This window comes from Pseudopipra pipra, chromosome 3 (assembly GCF_036250125.1).
Source record: "Pseudopipra pipra isolate bDixPip1 chromosome 3, bDixPip1.hap1, whole genome shotgun sequence".
In the NCBI taxonomy this organism is placed as follows: Eukaryota; Metazoa; Chordata; class Aves; order Passeriformes; family Pipridae; genus Pseudopipra; species Pseudopipra pipra.
In genome coordinates this window covers 55,546,348-55,565,682 of record NC_087551.1, presented here as the reverse complement: position 1 = coordinate 55,565,682, position 19,335 = coordinate 55,546,348, and the positions used below count along the sequence as shown (strand labels likewise).

Genomic DNA, 19,335 nt, shown 5'->3' with positions numbered 1-19,335 from the left:
AAGCCTAAAACAGACCCTTCTGAGTGATGTCTGAGCAACCCATAAAGACAGACTGGGGTGATCAAGTTCTCCATCTGTGACAGAATATCCATGCCAGTTTCAATACCTGAGTATGGGCAACTACTTCCACAGTTGTGGATTTAAAATACAGTATTCATTTGGTATACCATTATATCTTAATGTTATCTGAGACTTAAAATCAATTATTTGCCTGTAACATAAAACAAGTCCATTTTCCCAATGAAAATACATGCCTAAAAAGAGTGGTAAAGATGGGACTCTCACATGTGAAGACGAGACTTATTTTCCTCTGTTTTGACAAAAAGAGTGGTGGACCATGTCTGAAGGGCTCACTCCACTATTACTTCAAAGAGCTGCAATATAATACTCATCCAACGTGTTTTCAGAATCAGTACAAGGATGGTTTGCATTTCCTAGTTTTTCATTGTTTCAACACAGAGGACACTGTTGCTGGGATTGCCTTTGCCTAATGTCAGCATGAGAAGCTGAAAATACAGATTACAATAGCATGGCATGAGCAATTTCTATATTAAAGAGAGAGTTGTAAAGTCTGATACAAACAGACAAGTGTTATGTTTTCCAACCTGCAGCTCAGAAGATAGGCTTATTGACCATAAAATGATTTATGTAATCCAACTTGTATGAAGTCATGTAAGACCTTGCTTATGCCACTACCTTTTATATATATATATAAATTTTTTCCCCAGATAACTGTCAAGTTACATTCCTTATATAATGCTGCTGCAGTGCTAACCTGAAGCATAATGACTGTGCTCATTACAGGGTTATTATGAGTTCTGGGATGAAGAGCTGTCAATAATTTTATTTTCTCCATATAAGGTAAAACATTGTCGTTGTTGCAAAGGGAATCCCAGTTATATCTGTTTGAAACTTTAATTACAGTAATAAACAGATTAAGAGAGGTAACCACAGGTCTCTCTCCAGCAAGGCACGCAAGCCTGTATCTCAGGGGATGTGCAGGACAGGGAAAAGGGATGCTGCAATCTCGGGAATCTCAGTTGCTGGATCAGGCCTTAGTGTACAGTTGTCTTCATCCTTGTACTGAAGATAGTACACAGTACTGCACTGCTCAGGGCCAAATAGATTCAATGTTTTCTGTATAAAACATATAATACCTCCACACAGTACATTGTCTTGATTGTTCAGCCTAGCTTTTCTTAATTTTTTTTGTCATTTTTGCTGTCAATTCAGTGCAGCCTATTACAGACTGTGAAAGGAAATGGCCTTCAGCAGGGAGTTATATTCCAATCGCACAATCTCAATTTCTTCCAGAAAAAGAGATATTGAACTGTTTCTCCAGTTTTCAGGTAAGTCAGGTCCAACTTTCAGATGTTGCCCTCAGGTTGTGTTTATGTTTTGCCAATGACTTCCTATTTAATATACTGCAAGATAAACCGATACCTGTGCAGTTAGGTTCCAAATATGTTACATTTGATAATGACAGTGCAAGTAGGTAAGTAGCTAACTTCTTCCTGTCCATTTATACAGAAGGTTCTTTCTTTTTGTGCATCTTTTCTTTTAAAGACTTTTGATCTAAAGGTCTTTTAAAGGCCTCACCTCTAGGGAACCAGCAAAGTGGCTTTTGTTGCTACAAATTCTTGTAGGAAAAAAGCATAGGTAATCCTTTCCCAGGATTCCACTTTATCCCTTACTGTCAGTATCCAGTTGAGTTTCAGAGTATACGGGAGATTCTGTTCAAAACCTTTACTGGTGTTTGTCCTGGTTTGTTACTGATGTTTGCCTGCATTTCTATTCCCAAACACCAGCCAGGCCTTGTTCACCACAGACTGATGGATCAGCAGGAGATCATGAACCATTGCAATGCTCCCAGCAGCTGCCTCTTTACCTAGTTTGTCTTTCTGTCCCCTAAAGCCTGTGGGCTACTTCGGTGCAGCCAGGGCTCAGGGCCCAGGCTGATGGATCAGACTGCCCTGCTATCTAAAAGAGAGGTTTTGATGACTAATGTTCAGGTGTAAAGGTCACTAAGGCTGAAATTAAAATCCCATAAACAACATGAAATGCAGGCAAGTCTATTTCAGTGTGTGTATTATCAGAGCTTTTCATTTTTTAGCAAACTAGGAAAAGAAAAGAAATTCCAGCTTTAGGACTTCTGCTCCATCCAGTTCATCTGCCTGCTCCAGGCAGTTCATCTGCTGCAGCAAAATACAAACCAGATATGATGAGATAGCCCTGTTTCACAAGCTCACTAATATAATGCACTTCCACTTCTTAGGCTGCAGCCCACAGCCTGCCACCTTGCAGAGCCTCCTCCTGACCCCAGTCCCAGCATTTTGTACCCTCCACTGTCAGACAAGTAACACAAATTTACAGCTGGAGGTAGGAGAATGGTTGCAAAGAAAGAGTAAACCTTCTCATGCCCACACTGTCCCTATATATCCCTAGTGCCACCCACAGCCTCCCCTTTTGGGCTCAGCCCCTGCCTCCACTAGGCCCCAGTCCCTTTTTCTGGGACCAGCACAGGCTCCACTCCTCACCTGAGATGCTGAGGAGTGTCAACCAAGAGTCTGCTGCTGCACAATCCACCCCAAACCATAACTCTAAATGTATCTTCCAATTCTACTCATGTATTTATAGGCCCCTGCATGGGAACAAATTATACTTTCAAAAATATTACAGGAAAATGCTGCAAATGATTGTCATAAAAAACCTCCATCATAATTTCATTAAAAATTAACAAAAAGAAAGCATTAGTGTTGTCCTGCCAACTGGGGGTTGGGAGTGTCTCACGTTATTAAATTGAGAAGGGCAGCAATGGAAAGCCTTTTTAGATTGGTGTTTCCATTCCTTCCTCTTTTGCTTGGTTCAGAAGTCCTGCATAATTAATACTGTAGTACTTAATAAATGCTTATGAACCTACTACTTCTCTGCTCTTTCCATTTAATTAGGTGATTGACTTCAGGCATACTATAAATTATAATGACAATTTAATTACTTTTTTAATGTGCACACTTAAAAGATTTATAAACAGGAATAGAGTACCACAGTGCACTGAAAATTAGAAATACCATGAATTGGAGAACAGCACAAACTAATGCCATCTAAAGTATCTCCTCAGTGTCTGAGCACCTGCAATGACTGGGAGATAAGGTATTTAAAGTGTCTGGTACAACCCCAGAGAATTTTGTATTTCTATCTGAATGCTCATGTATGCCTCTTTTAACTTTCTGTTCTAGCATTTGTGTATCTCACTTGGCTTCATGGTAAGAACATAAAAAGTTTCCAAGGACAAGTCGGGCTATGGACTTCAGCATCTCTTAGGTAAAGTGTTCACAAAAAGTGAAAGACCCTTTCTCATCTTTGAAACAAGTCATAAAACTTCTGCATCATTTCATCACAACACAGCCACTGTTAAAATTTGCAGGGGGCCAAAATCTCCTACGATATTCCAGTTGGCACAGGCAAACCGCCAAGACTATGGATTTCATCATCTCATGAGCAGACCCTTCCTAGTCAGGAGACAGAAATGTCTGAGAATATTTCACACCATCAGCATCACATACTATAACAATCCAAGTTAACTCTTCTGATATTGTTGTTACGCCATCTAGGACTCATTCCCCTGTTACTTACAGGAATTCAAAAGCTAAGAGAATTGCATATATAACAAACTGAATAAGAATCAGATCCTGGTTTTCACTTCAAACCACTGCTCAAAAAAGTACATTTGCTAAACTAAAAATTATCTTTCTAAATTTAAATAGTTTAAGATAGTAAAAGAAGAGTTAACCTACCTAATTAACCTACCTAAATGACCAGACACTTCCAACTCCTGTCATTGAAAACAAAGAAATCATCTCTATTTTCTACAAGTTACCTGTCATCAACAGAGAGAGATGATAGCATACAATAACATCACACTGTATGCTATACTGGTTAAAATTTCTCATGTAAAAAAGTCATTAAAATTTGGGCTAGAGGAGACACTTTCCCATCTGGGAGCTGAATCTAGTTTGGTGTGACTATTCCTGCCTGTTAATTTAGCAGTACAGAGTATAACTCTACATTCTTAGCATACTTACTGGCATCTCTCTAACCACAACTGCTTACAGAGAGGGAAAAGAAAAAGACTGGGCAATTCACAGTGTGCTAAAAAATTATGGGCAATTCAGCATTTTAAGCATCATCTATCAACAGTGTTGAATAGTCGAAAGGGAAATAAATTTAAATATCTCACCAAGGCAAATGCTGTGATTGTATCTGGTTTTCCTTTTTAATATAGAAAAAAAATTAATCCCAGACGCTAATCTCATTCACTCCCAATGAAGCTGAGTGGAAAGCAAATCAAATCCACAGCTTCTTCATGTGTTTGCCTACCTTGGCCAGCACAGAGCAGGGCCAGAAAAGCTATAGGTAAAAGAGAAAACACCAGGAGGCTGAGCAGTGCGGTGAATCACAGGGAGCCACTTTGTCTGCAGCTTCCGTTCTCCGAGGAGCTGTGCAGGGCTGAAACAATGGTTCTCCTATGAAGCTGCATCTCATCTACCTCATCTACAGTCAGTGATGAATGATGGGTCAAGAGGGCAGCAGACTTTGGGTGCACAAACCTTAAATACTGTATCAAAGATGGCAAAAGGCCATGTGCTTCAATAATACGGCAAATACTTCCTTTTGCTGTATAGCAGACAAATTCCTTCCTCTCTGCTGGCTCAATCTGCAGCTTTTGGTTCACGGCTCAGAGTATGTGCAAGTTCTGTATTCGCAAAACATACATGTAAAAAAGCTGCGTTTTTATTCCTGAGACCATTCAACTGTAAACATTCTCACAGAAATGAAAAGTCAGCCCTGTCTGTGCTGAAATCCTATGCTTTCATAAATATGCAGTTCTAGGGGTTTATGGGGTTCATAGACAATAAAAGAAGGCACATTTCACTCATTTGTGAAACTGCATAGTAAGAATCGAAGAAATTGTGGAACTGTGTAACTCATCCAAACTTTTCATACTGGGTTTTTTTCCTGAAAGAAAATTTTACTGACTTGATAGAAAAGTTCCATAAAGACATAAATTTTGTCCCTGGTTTAAATGAAGAGTAATGAAAGTAATAGGCCTTGTGATATAACAAAATACTCCATTACTAACAGTTTGACGGTATTGTGCTACCCAATTTAACAAGACATACAAGATGAGTTGGAATACCTTCATGACATCAAAATATCTTTATGCAAAATAAAACTGAAGCAATATTTAAAATGTTCTGAAGTAAGATGTCTTACTGCCTAAGAGTTGTCAAGTGTTTGTCCCAGTTTAGAGAAGTAAAGTATTTCAGAACCTTCTGCCATTTAAATTTTCTTCCAACTAGTTTTGTCTTCTGTTACTCCTTAGCTGCTTCTCTGTATATTTCTCTAGATATCTTTAAAACTGCTCTGAATTTGACAACATAACTTAACGCTCCAACAGGACAGAAAACTGTGGGCTCATGCCTGGTTTCTAAAGGAAGTGGCAGAAAGCAATCTCCAAAAAAACCTCCAAATCAGCTGTGACCATTTCAGCTCACCAAAGCATCAGCAACAGAAGACGACCACTTAGGTGCCCACCCATTCACTCAGCACTAGAAGCCAAGGTAACCCTGTAATTTTGGAATCATTGTCTAATGGCAACAGCACTTAATACTGGAACATAACTTTCCCATTTTGGAGACTTTGAGGATTTGGTTCACATCAAAATGCTGAAGTGACCAGTGCAGGTTTTCTAGCAGTGCCATGTGGGCAGTGAGGCAGCGAGCTGTGCCATCCCACCGCCCATCTTGCAGTGACATGGGAAACCCGCATCTCTAGCCTCCAGATGCGTTAGAGCAGGAGAAATGGGTACTTTCTGTCTCAAAGATTTCACATTATTTTACACTACAGCAATGGATTTGCATTATTTCAATCAAACGATGCATTACAAATCTCACCATAGATTTTGAACTTAAACACTTCAGAACTGAGCAAAATAAATGGTGCATATGCTCAGAAAATGGAAGGTCTCAGGGCAGAGGTTATCTCAGCTTTCTTATAGCCCTGTTGAGCAGATTACAAGCAGGACTGTCATCTCTACTTCAATCAAGTGTAAATTTCAGATTAAAAATTAAGTGATTTTAATTGATAGCCATAATGTGTACTGAAAAGCTTCTAAAGCAATAATAGCTTTTCCATAACCACTACCACACAGAAAGCAAATCAGCATGTAACTCTCCCTCTGAATATTTTCATTCCTTTTTCAGAGCATTAAACTAAAACTGGCACCAAACTGCATCACCTTTTTAATGCATTTTCCATCCAAACTGATAGGCATTTGAGGAGCCACAGTGATGTCCCAGAGAAAAACATATTCAATATAACTTTTCTGCTACACCCACCCCCAGTTGATGGCCCAGCACTCTGCTCCCTTTTATTCATCCAGGTGAGGAGAAGCTGACAGCTGGGGGAGGGAAGAGATTGGGAACCATATGGAGCTAGAGTCAATTTTCAGTAGGTATTTGTGAATAGATACAAAAGAGATAAATGCTGGCATGCATAAATTCATATTTTATCAATACCTATTTTGGTACTTACTGAGAGAGTAGTTTATTCCAAAAAAGGCTTTTAAAGGCAAACACCAGTTTAAAGAAAATTCCAATCCTGACTTATTTCTTGCCACAACAAATCCAGGATCCCGATGGCATGAAGCAAGAGGGAGGAGCCCACTCACTAGGTTTATCTCCCAAAGCCAAAAGGGAAAACAGTGCAAATAACCAAGAACCCAAGAGAGATTCTCCAGGTTGCTGCCCAAAACAAGCCCCTCAGAAGCAGGGCTGCTCAAGCCGGGGTGGGTGACCAGCCTAGCACACAGAAGCATTGAGGGTCCACGTCCAAGTTGATCATGTAGAGGGCAAGCAGAGCTGACAGTTTTGCATGCAGCATCTTGTAATAACAAAGGTTATCAAAATTACAAGATTTACTAGATTGGCTGCCTGTAATTGCTGCACCTACAAATGTTCAGTTTCACTTCTCAGACTTATTCAAATAATCCAGCCCACATAGGCCTGCAAACCTGAGCTGCAAGTCTGAATGTGAAAGGGGATTTATTAAAAAACTGCTGGTGCATCTGACCATGACAAAGTGCTAAAAAATAAAAAAGTAGTGAAATGCACTGAACATTTCTGAACCCCAGATTATGTTTGGCCCAGATCCAGTGGACATGTTTGATTTCCACTGACTCCCCTATTACAGACTGTTATCTCCCCAAACTGTGATCTAAGGCTAGGATCACAGGACAACAGAGCAAAAGTATCTGTAAGAGTCACTTATTCCATTAGTCAGAAATCAAAAATCAAAAGAGCCACTTGAAACACTAACGGAATGCAAAAACTCATCACTTCCTTCCAGAGCAGGGCAAAAGACCTTATTTGCAATTGTTGATCAGAACAATTCTGCCATGGCAGAAAATTTCTGGCCTCTATTCACAGCTCTTAAATGGCTCTGTGCCTGGACTCGGGCAAATGATTTGAATTTTCTACGCTTTTTCAAAATCGTAATAAAAAACACCCACCTCACAGAATAGAGGCTTCATCAATGTTTCTAACTCACTCTCAGCTTCTTAAGTAGACAGTCCTGCAAAAGTGCAGAGTACCATTATTTAGATTTGATTTTCTTTTAAAAAAATTAATCCTGTCTTCCTGTCTATTACTTGCTTGGGTTTTTTATTTATTTTATTTTCCAGGTAGGAACAACTGTAGATGCAAAATCAGCATCTCTGCCTGGAGACTGGTCTCAGCCTTCTGCCTAATTCCTTTGTGTACGTTGTATTTCTACATCTTCCACAATACATATCATGAGTCTACACACTGGTCAGTAGGACAAGCAATGCACATCCAAATCTGAATGCAGAACAAACAAAAAAAGTGGGTATTTTTAAGAACAAAATTCTTTCCTAAGAACCTCGTTTCTTCCTGGTCACACAGTCTGGGTACAACACGTAAGAAATGGCTTTCTAAGGCACCGTGGTGTCTTCTGAACCACTGCCATTACCCGAGAAAACCCCAGGAAGTGGTTTGGATGAGAAGTTGGATCCGACTTGCATAGGTATCAGCTGATGTCAGAATACACACAGCACAAAGCTCTAACAATATGGACATTGTGAAACCAGGAATAACCTTCTGTTATCTCCTGTAGTTTGGGAAATCATTTCTAACATGGTGACCACAGAGCTTAGGAACAAGTCAAACAGTTAATTATTCACTATTCTTCCTAATTAGTCTCCACTTCAGGCCAAATCTTTGTATGCCTGTAATAACACGAAGATCTCCAGTGAAGGAAACAACAGCATGAGCCTTTGGACCTCCTTCTGCAAAGCAATTCATTTTTCCATAAACAGTTACTATTAAGCAAGGACAAAGCAACAAACCAGACAGCCATCTGTGTAAACCAATTTAAAAGGATGGTGACCTCATAACATTTTTCAAACTAACGCTCTCCATTTAACTTCTGCCACCCCGTCCTGCCCAGCAGAAGCTGGGTTCGAGCAGGTCCTCAGGTGAGTGCAGTGCTTCCACTTTAGGGAAAGCTGGTACTTTAAAGCCGCAGTGATTCAAACCTGTGAAAAGACATTGTCAATGAAAATACCTCGGCATATATGGAAGCAGGATAACCTTAGAGGCTGCCCATGCTCCCAGAGGGTGTTGCCACAAAGGTCTGTGCTATGTTTGCCAGCTGAGCTTCCTAGAGGTATGAGGTCAAGCGAGCACAAAGGTTCAGGCCACGGATGGTAACACAATTCCTGCTGAAGTGTGTTCTTTCTTACAACCCAGAGAGAATCCAGAACAAGTACAGATGGCAAGCACATTGAAAAGAAGACAAACCTGACAGCATTAGCACAAAACTTAGGAATCCAAGTACAGCGTAGCTATCCTGTATGCACCCAAGATGGCCACAGCATCCCCAGAGCCTTCTGCCTCTTTAGATTTGAATCCAATGAAGCTTCAGGCAAAACATGCAGAGTAAAATACCAAATAGAATACCTACAAAACAGGTGCAAGTAATAAACACCCAAGGACATCTCTTGCACAAGTTCACTTGCAGAACTGTCCCTTATTCCATTTACTAAAGTCAGTCAGAGCCACAGAAGAACTGAGAGCAGGGTGCATCAGATGACACCAAACCATTTGTAGTACACAAAGTTGTTTACAAGGGCATGTGGACTACAAACATTTCAGCATCAAAGAAAGTAACTGAAAGAAATGTATATTTTTTTTGCATTTCCAAGCATCAGAACAACATAACAGTATATAAAGTGTATTTAAGTGGTGGAAGGAAGCATTTGTTTCTCCATTACATAAAGATAATGATTCCAATCCATATAGTGCAGACATGGTAAAAATTACCTCCCACAATACCAAGGCTTGTTACATAGACTCTTTTTTATTTAGCCTGCATTGTCAGAGGAACTTTATTGTTCCCCTGCCACAACGCCTGATGTTTGTGTGCCTGATAGTTGTGTTTGCTTTAAAATAATGGCTGAGACGAAGGTAACTTGCCCTTCTGACCCAGCGCGTAATTGTACAAGTGTTTGTGCAGTTATAATCCATTGTACACATAAAGTGACATTTCTCTAATTGGCATTTGCTGAACGCAAGGGCACCATCTGCAAATACAGTGGCTTTTTTATTGGCAACCTCTTTAATTATTTCACTCTTCCTAACACAGAATCTCCTTTCAGTTATTAGAGAAGAACAAACCGCTCCTCACCACAGCCACAGTAATACTATATATTTTTTATTACGTACCAGTGAATACTATTAAAGATTAGCCTTAAAAAACAGTGTGGTATTAACAGCTGTCCTGGGAATTTGTTCCAGAAAAGGGAACACTTCTGACCTTTGAGTCCATGTCTCAGTGCCTTTTCGAGATGCTTCAGAACAAAAGTTCAAGCAGCGTCTCCTTTCAGTTTGTCCCATCTCGTGGCGTGTAAAACTGAGGACAGAAATTCAAGAGAAGCCAGGCTGGTGCTGCGTTCTCTTGCCTTTAGTTCTGCTGTGTCAGCTGATACTAGCACATGAGGCATATTTCTCTGCTTCCTTTGGTTTTGTCTTTCCTTGGTCACTGCTTTGAGTCTCTACCCAGCATCTCCACAGCTCTCCTGTGGCTGCCATGTTACATAAAAACTCAAAAATGGCTTAGGAAACATTTAAATCTGCGCTATCTTGGCAAGCAGCTAATCCTTGAAGCAAATGCTACTTACACAACAGAGTGCCTGCATTTCCTAGCCCGTTGTGGAGATGTCATGCCTCATCTCCTAAGGCTGGAAGGAATGCACAGTGCTTCATAAAATAGCTCTGACTTTCCATTTCTACTATATAAGCATCTTGTTATCGGTTTTTATAGGGAGGGAAAATGGGAAAGGGAATTCCTGGAAGAGATTACAATTGTCAAACTAGCTTTTGATATCTTTTAAACAGCTGAAGCATTAATTTTTTGGCGGCACTGTCAAAAGTCTGTGAGGGCTTCCTGACTGCAGTGGAAGAAATAGTACATTTAGTTCAACTACAAGCTGTACTTTTAAAAAAATCCATATGAAAACAGACTCATTATTCATTTTTCTGTTAATATGTGGTTTTGCCCTTCAGTTTCAGTAATCTTTTTTGCAAGATCTTGCACTCTCAAGAAAGAACTGCAACTTAGAGCTAATGTTTTAATAAAATCTTGTTTATACTATAGTCAAACCAGAACAAACAAAATGAAGCTACAAATGACATTTTTATAGGAAGTCAAGAAAGAGATTCATGTGTCTGAATATTTGAGTTACAGTATGGTAGGCATGATTATTATTTCCTGTAAAGCCAAATTGTAGCTTTAAAGAAAGAAGGCTACCCTGGGAATAGAGCATGAATATGACTTGGGCCTCTAAAGAGCAGCTAGATATAAATACCTTACAATTTTAAAGCAAAACTCTCATCAAGTATTCTGAGAATTTTACAATGGAGCAACAGAAAGATATGGTCATGAGAACCTTCCTGGAGTCTTCAAAATATCACCATGTTGAAATACTGCAAATGCCTCACTTTGTGGAAAATGGGCCAAAAATTTTCATGAAGGTTTGCAGTGAGATAGGCAAGAAAATGACATTTTTTTAAAAGTGATCTTAGAATCCCCGAAATTAGATCAAAAAGGAAATTACCAAAGTCTATTAGATCATCTCGTATCCAAGGAAGAAAAATCTATGTAGTATATTTTACAGTATCTTGTCCAGGTCACTTTTGAGTTGCTCAAACTCATCAGCTCCTCTGGTTTCCATCAGGAGAACAGACCCTCAATATAATAATTTTTTCCTGGTAGTTAAAGTAATACTCCTTTTGCTCATTTGCACCATTTTACTACTGTATACTTCTTTGAGACAGCTATTCCCTTCTAGGTGATCTTGGCTCTGGTGCTTACCACTGTGATATCTAATTTAATAGCAATCCAAGTATAAAATACTAAACTAAAAAAAGCAACTGACCTTCTGATTTGTAGCCTTGCTCCCTCTGTAAGCAGGGGCAAGCTTCTGATGGAATGAGACCTGAGCTCCTGGTCAAGAGGATGAAAAATCACCACCTCACATTCAAAGACAGGCTGTATTTCACCAGTGCATGGCCCTGAGTGGAGGATGAAGATCTACTAGCAAATCAGCCTCAAAGGTTCCTATTAGCTTTACTCAATGTGATGGTCCATGATTTGGTTAGACTGAGAAAATTTGGCTACTATTACTTTTCCCTGCATGTTAGTGGAAGGGTGTTTAATGAGTTTTCGTCTCCTACTTGTAATAACCCCATTTTTTTTTTAATTCCCAAATTACACACTTCCAGATTAGGATTTCTGGCTGGCCTTTGTATATGGAAATAGAATTCCCTGGAGGGAAGGAAGTTTCACGCTGCAGATTGATATCTACCTCCCAAGCAAGGGACCGCAGATGTCATGGATAGATTTTGTATCTCCTCTGTCCTCGAACAAAAACAGTCATAAGCAGCACACAGAGCAATCCCCAAACATACATTCACTCCACAGCCTAAAAGAATAAATAAGTGTACAAGAAGAAAGCTGAAGAGAGTCCATCCTTTAGGATGTTGGAATAAGTTTGTGAAAACAAAATTACTACCTGAAAAGGAATTTCATTTTTTAACTTAGCTGCTATTATTTCTAACTAGCAGGGTAGCAAGTGACAATCATACTTGAGAAAAAGAAAAGCTGGATGAGTTTCTGGAAAACTTCTCAATGTTAAAGGCCTGTCTGCAGAGGAACAAAGTCATGTCATGAAAGTACAGACACTTGGCAAACTCCTCTGCAATCTTGAGTTAGTGCCTTGTACTGCACTCATGTTATTAGTTATTGCCATATCATGTAAATCCTTCAGGATAGTACCAATTTTGAAGTACCCTTGTATTGTCAGGTGTCCTGACATTATCAAGGTTCCTGGGGATGTCAGTGTGTGGCATTTCTTTTTTGCTCCTTTACAGCAAGTTTCCAAGCCAATCTGAACACCATGCGAAAGGCCAGGATCTGCCTCAGGAAAAATTTAAATTGGGTTGGAAGGGAGCTTCTTCCCTCGCTGTCTCCTTGGAGTACAGGACCTCTTTACCCAGGATAACCCTGTCCCTTACCCACTCCTGTCCCAGTCTTCACGTAGGGCTTTGCATCTGAAAACAGGCGTCTGGTAGGGAGTGCTGGTGGCTGCAAGCAGATGGACAGGGACGCTGGGCTGAGTCACTGGCAGCACATCACTTGTTGAGCTGTTTGAGGTCCTGCAGGGAAAATGCTCACTTTGTGGCACTTACTTTGAGAAATACTGCCAAGAACAAAAATCACTGCAAGAATTACTGCACTCTGTAGATACAGGAAACAAAACAGGACATGAAGAAAAGACTTTGCCACAGTTTACAGGAGTTGGTGCTGGACTACTGACATATAGGAGGTACCTTCCCATCTGCCACAGTACACAGATTACACTTGCAGTATATTCCTTCTCTCTTCTTCCCCACGTGCAAACAAATGGGTGGATTCCTTTCAAAACTAACTCGATGTCATGTTTACAAATCTATGAGCTTACTGACAACCTGGTCCTGGATCTCAACAGTCTTATGAAAGTCACTGGGCACTTGCAGGAAGGACTGAGCTGATGACTAAAGGTTTCAGGACCAAGGTCATCAAGCACAGAATGTACAGGAAGAGCTGAAGTGCTGACTCCATTCATTCATATCATTGTACACAGTAACATCAAAAAGATGGAAGGCTCTTCATTCATCAAGTCAATTGGATTTAAAAAATTATATACCACAAAAATGAAATAACAATACCTTTTCTCACTGTTCCAGCTTTTCTTTAGACTGTACTTTCACTGCCTTACTTTTCTTCCTCTTCGCTCTTTGTTACTCTGCTCACTACAAATATTAGCAATGTTTATGAGTAACTCCTTATTTTTCCCTACAGAAAAGTAATGCCTAAATGCAGTGACAGCTAATTCTTATTTCCTCCACGATACCTGAATGAACAAAACCCAAACCAATGAAACTATCCAAGCTCTTCCTCACACAAACTGACCAAAATTGCAGTTTCCAAGTATCTAGAAGCTGGTTCAATAATTTCAATGGGAGTTTTTGGAAACACAAAGATCACCATGAGAGATCACATATTGCTAACTATAATAAGATAATTTTGAACTAAAACAAACAAAAGATATCATGTGCCCTGAAGATGTGAAATCACTACTCTGACTCATATTTCAGAATATTTTTACAACATATAGCTGGCTCACAGTAGCAACATATATCTACTTGTGTTTATAATTTCATTAATGACTGAGCAGTCACTCTTCAAACAAAACAGTGCTGTCAAAAGGGAGTGCCATGGCAAGGTGAACTTTCTAATTTTTTTTGCTGTTCTTTCCATCCCAGGGCACCTCTTTAGTCTCAAGACTATTTAAGTGCTGAGAGTACTCTGTCAAAATGATACAAAACTATTAAATACCAATTCATTGTTATGACCCTCAACAAATACCCAACACTACAGCAGCTGTACGGAGTGTGCAGTCAAAGATTTAACAGGCGGGACAGAAATTAATTGTATTTAATCTTTTGAAAAAATTCAAAATGAAGCCCCTGATATTCCCATGTCAGATTCAGTCTCCATTTTTGCCTCCCAATTACGGTAATTACAGTCCTGTGCCCACTGGGAACTACTTGCACACTGAAACACCAACACACTTCGCTGGAGGAGGGAGAGGTTTGCCAATGGAGTTATTACAAGATGCAGCAGTGAATACTTTGACTTTCAGTGAATGTGCTGTATCCCTTGCTCCACAACTCCTAATTATTTTAACTAAACAGATGAGATATCTGGTTAGCCTATGTGCAGGGTGACTTCCAAGATTTTAGAGGTGGCCATTGAATAGGTGAAGGCTATTCTGAAAAAAACAAGGCTTTAGCCACTGCAGTAATTGTTCCTCAATTCAAGCTGTGCCAGCAGAACTCGGTGCCTGCACTTAGTCACTGAAGGCAACAGTGTGTAGGCATATGGACCCAGGCATCCACAGGGCGTGACATCACTGCAGGGTCAGCACCTAAATTAAGTTTGTCCCCAACATGACACCTCTGTCGCAGCACACGAAGGTACCTACACATGCTGCCACATGTCAGTTTGGATTTCATCCCTCTGCCTCGGCCTCAGTGCCAAGCATCAGGAAACAGCAGGCAACTTGCCAACACTTTTTCTTAGAAAACGATGACCCTTTCTGGAAACGTTTTGAAGGCCTGCAGAGTCTTTCTGGAAAGGTAGTAATGCTGAGCTTTTGCACAAACACTGTAAATGAAACCTACTCTAAAATACTATCACTATCCTAAAATATAATACCCCTAAAAATGGGGAGAAATTAGGTCAATATTGGCCAAAGGATACTGCTGTGTAGCCAGGCATAATGATTCCTAGAAAGCTGAGGTAAATAATAGATATAGCAGCATCAACCAGTTAGCAAACTTCACATTTTCAAAGCACATGCCAGGAAAATCCACTGATTTTTAATGCAAATGACTCAAGATTCATCAAATATTTTTGTGCTTAAGCTTTTACAGATTTTGACTTATATAATTAGTTTGTCATGATCAAAAAGTCTTCCTGAAGTAACTGAAAAAAAATAGAAATAAAGGAAACATATAGGAATTCTATAAGGAATTACAGAAATTAAGTAAATCACAGTTCAATGAAAACCTTTCCATTCCCTCCTTTTCCTTGACCTTCCAAGCCTCTTTTAAATTGCAGCTTCTATTCCTACTGCTTTTGCCAAATGGAATTCTTAACCAGCACTCAATTGTGCAGATCAGATGAGGAAACTCACTTCATACCCAGTGCATTTGTTGGACCAGGATCAGTCTGAAAGGAACAGAAAGGTATACACAACCTGTACGGCTCAGAACGAGCCCATCCACACTATGACAACACACACCTGTAAGCACAGTGTCAACAAAGGCAAAGACATGGGTTAACTGGCTCCTGCAGGAAGCCTGGTTTCATTCATTAATAGAGACATACGGGCGAGTTAAAATGAAGCTCCTGTTTTCCCCCTGAAGCTTTTCAAGTCTCAAAATCTCGCACAAAGCCCAATCTGCTGTCACCTCAATGAAAAACAATAGTAGGTACTCAAATAAGTAAGACCCGCAAGAGAGTTCACAAGCCCAGCTTGTGTAGAAGGCCACCTGCCAACAGGAAGAAGTGGTGATGAAGAATTTGGATCCAGCTGCTATCCTCCCTCAGCCAAACAATGCCGTGCGATAAACAGCATTAAGGATTTTTTTTTTTTTTTAATCATCAATCACACTGGGAGTATCCATGTCTGACATTTTTTCTCCCTGGTTGCCAGGAGAAGGGCTTGAGAGACTTCTGAGCACAAGTTCACAGAGAGCTGATCTCCTGTTTCCCATCACAGCTGTATCAAAGGGATTGAGACAGGAAGAATAAGAGGGAAAGAAGAAGAAATGACAAAGTACCTTGCCATAGAGCTGAGTCGAGCTGCTAAATTCATCACAGGTAACACAAAAAATCTTGTAGCTGTCTTGCAGCCCCATTTCGCCTGTCAGCTTCTGACAGAAAGGCAGAGTGGACAGAGAAAGAGGGGATAACAGTGTCTGCAGTCCTTCTTTTCTTAATATGAAATACTGAACACTAGGAAATTAACTACGACTGCATGCTCAGTGGGTCACTGTGGCAGGTGCAACTTAACCTTAAGACCATGTAGCCTACTGCACCTTCAGATTCAGCCCAGGCAGCACCTGGGTGAAGCACTCCAATAAATCCACTCGCCGCTGACAGTCAGTAACAAAAAGGGTTAAAAAACCAACCACACTGCAGCTGAAAATTCCACAGCATTTCCCTCCGCAGAGCTGCAAACAGCGTGTCTCCCTGGGATAAAATGAACCGACAAACTGCCCTAAAGATCAGCCAGTTAAACACATTGAAATGCCACTGCCACCGGCGGACACGGATGGCTGGAGAGCTCGGGAGAGAGCATCACGGTCGCTCGACGCTCCTCCGGCGCGGCCACTTCCTTGGCGTCCGGGAATCGCACCTTACGGCTACACGTCGGCGCCGGATTCACCGCCTTGCAGACGAGGAACCCCCCTCTCCTTCCTCCCCGCCTCAGCCCCCGGTGAACACCCAGTATCTGGGTACTACCTGCGTTTATCAGCAGAGCCATCCCGTGTCTTCAGTCATTCAAGGAATTTAACAGCCTGGAAATTCCTGTTGTCCATTATTTGAGGTCACAGATAAAAGCTAAACAGCAGCCGTGACTCCCATCAATCATAAGTCACTCACTGATAGAGCGTATGGTAGGAGACCTACTGATGTAAGCTAGTCACCAGAGAAAATACCCACTGATGACGCATATCCAGGCACAAAAATAGTTACAGGGCCCCCAAAGGGATTATTCAACAGCCTACATTTAGATATTCCTTCAAGAGACCCGCAGTCAATTTGCTGCTATTAGTTGGCTGGGGAACATTGAAGTTTAAGTTTCCTCAGCAGACATAACCACAAATAGCTGGTTTAAATAAGCTACTGCAATTACAAGCTGTTTTGTAAATTTTAACACTGCATTATAGCGATTAAGTCTAAACAGAACCACTGGCTAAAATAATGCTGTATAGCCTCTGCCCTTACTGCATATTAGTCAGCAATGAAAAGAACAATTTAAAATTGATTCACAAATGCTTAAACTAAGTTCCTTGTGCTACCCTAAAGAAATGGACTTTTTTCTAAAGAAACCCCCAAACCAATATATGTGAAATGCTGTGGGATATTTGGTGATGCTTAAATGTTATCTGGATGGCTTTTTGCCTTAACTTTTATCCTTCTTTGCTATTTGCCTCTCTACTACACAAAAAGAAAAATACCTAAATAGTTAATCTTTCTTGCACAAATCAAAACCATGTAAAGGTAAGTTAGTGACACCATGCAAAACCACCATGCACCTGCTTTGAGCAGGGTCTGGGAAGAGAATCCCCAGAAATCCCTTCTAGCCTAAGTTACTCTGCAATTCTGTGCAACTGGATTTTTTGGCATTAAAAACATAATCCTCTAAATTAACCAATCAACTGGTAATCCTACAATATTCCTGCCCCCTTCAACAGTTTCAGGATCCTTCTCATGCCCTCACAGCAACAAAACTTACTAGGATACAGCTGAGCCTACTAACACCGCTGATCACAAAACACTGACTGTGCAGTTCTGGCAATATTAAAAACTTTATTTTTTAAAATATCTGATTTTAACATCCAAGCTCTCTTTTCAGAAGCAATTTTGGTGCTTAGGAGTATAAAATTTACTTACTTTTTATTGCATATTTAAAATATAAATATAGGGAAGTATTTTATGGCTCTGATGCCTATTTCATCGACATATTTCTGGAAAGCATTACCTAGCCAAACAAACACTCAAGGATTTATAGTGTTTACTCTGTAAAGCAGGAGAAAGAAATGTCCCAGGGTACAAACTTCTACCTCGCTTTCTTCATCTGTGATAACATTATTAAAAATAACACCAAAAATTATTTTTAGCACAACTGTTTCGCAAAGCCCTCATGTTTCTCTCATGCATCCATATGCTGGCAGTCCACATGGCCTAATTTAACAGCCCTAAGAAGAAATATTGGTGCCCTCTAGCTGATCAAACTCACCAATTTCCTGCAGACACCTAGCACCAGTCTCTTTTCTCACCTGACATTCCCATGTCTTTCACTGGTGCTCACACAATGCAAGCTCTGGAATAAAACAATCCACTTTCTACAGAAGATGCAGGAATCAAAACATTGAAATCCCTTAGTGCTCTCAACTCTAGGAGCTCTTACAATAGCATAAGTGTCATGAAAAATTGGAGAGGTGTAACTGCGTACGATACCACCTTACCAAGAACCAGTGAAGCATCTAAATATACTTTGTAGCCTGCAAATTCCACGGGAAAATACAACCTGCAATTTCACATGAAACACAGAGTCCCTCACCTGTTTAGAAGCAAGTATTATAATTCCCCTTTCATCAGGAGCCTTTAAAAAAGCTTATAAGCCATATATTATGTTCTGCCACACATTCTGAAGTTCATGTAACATTAGTCAGTGATGGATCAATTTTGCAACTCAGAGCTCAGGACTGCCCTTCTGCCATCACAGAAGCCTGAGCAAGCGGGGAGAGCTTGACTCTTCTTTCACTCTGACATCTGTCAAAGGCATGGACTCCCCTTTCCACCCACCATGTTCCCATCCCCTCCCCCTCAGCCCTTCTCCTGGAGACTGTATCAGGTACCACTGACCTCAGGGTCACAGCATACAGGGCCACATCATCTCACTGCTGCATGGCTATAGCAGGGACATCCCTGTTACGTCTTCAAAGCTATGAAAGCCTCAAGGCAGGGATGCTAACACATACTTTGGACACCGTCATTAGTGTGACAGATGAGGTCAATGAAACAGTGTCCAGACCCCAAACAGGAGATCTCTGGGCTGGAGCAAAATCCCTGCTGAGGAAGAGCTGGCCCAGGAAATGCTGTGCCTGTGGTGGCAGACAGCTGCCAGAACAGCTCTTTGGCACCTTTACCAGCAGGTGCGTCTGCTCTGAGGCACACCAGTGGCCATCAGCTGCTCAAAGGATGCAAGAGAAGGGGAGGCTGCATGGAAAGCAGGCTTAAAGCAGGCTTCAAGCTCTGTTCTCTCGCTTCTTGTCCATCTAGAAGAGGTAGAGGTTGGCTGGAGCTGGCTGTCTCCGTGCATTTAGTTAAAGCCATAAACATCTATGGACATCTCTA

The 19,335-nt window shown here is 40.7% G+C and overlaps 1 protein-coding gene across 8 annotated transcripts in view; it reads right to left on the bottom strand.

The window, feature by feature from the left end:
- Window positions 1–19,335, bottom strand: part of HIVEP2 (HIVEP zinc finger 2) — a 140,629-nt gene that overhangs the window by 69,283 nt on the left and 52,011 nt on the right. For 2 of the 8 annotated variants that reach the window (XM_064649305.1, XM_064649307.1), the window contains exon 1: window positions 16,714–16,898. The exons of 5 other annotated variants lie outside the window; for them this stretch is intronic. The gene's annotated coding sequence lies outside the window, so the exon portion shown is untranslated. Of the gene's footprint in view, window positions 1–7,570; window positions 7,633–16,713; window positions 16,899–19,335 lie in introns of those variants that run through there. One more of the 8 variants, XM_064649301.1, reaches the window with a different exon arrangement.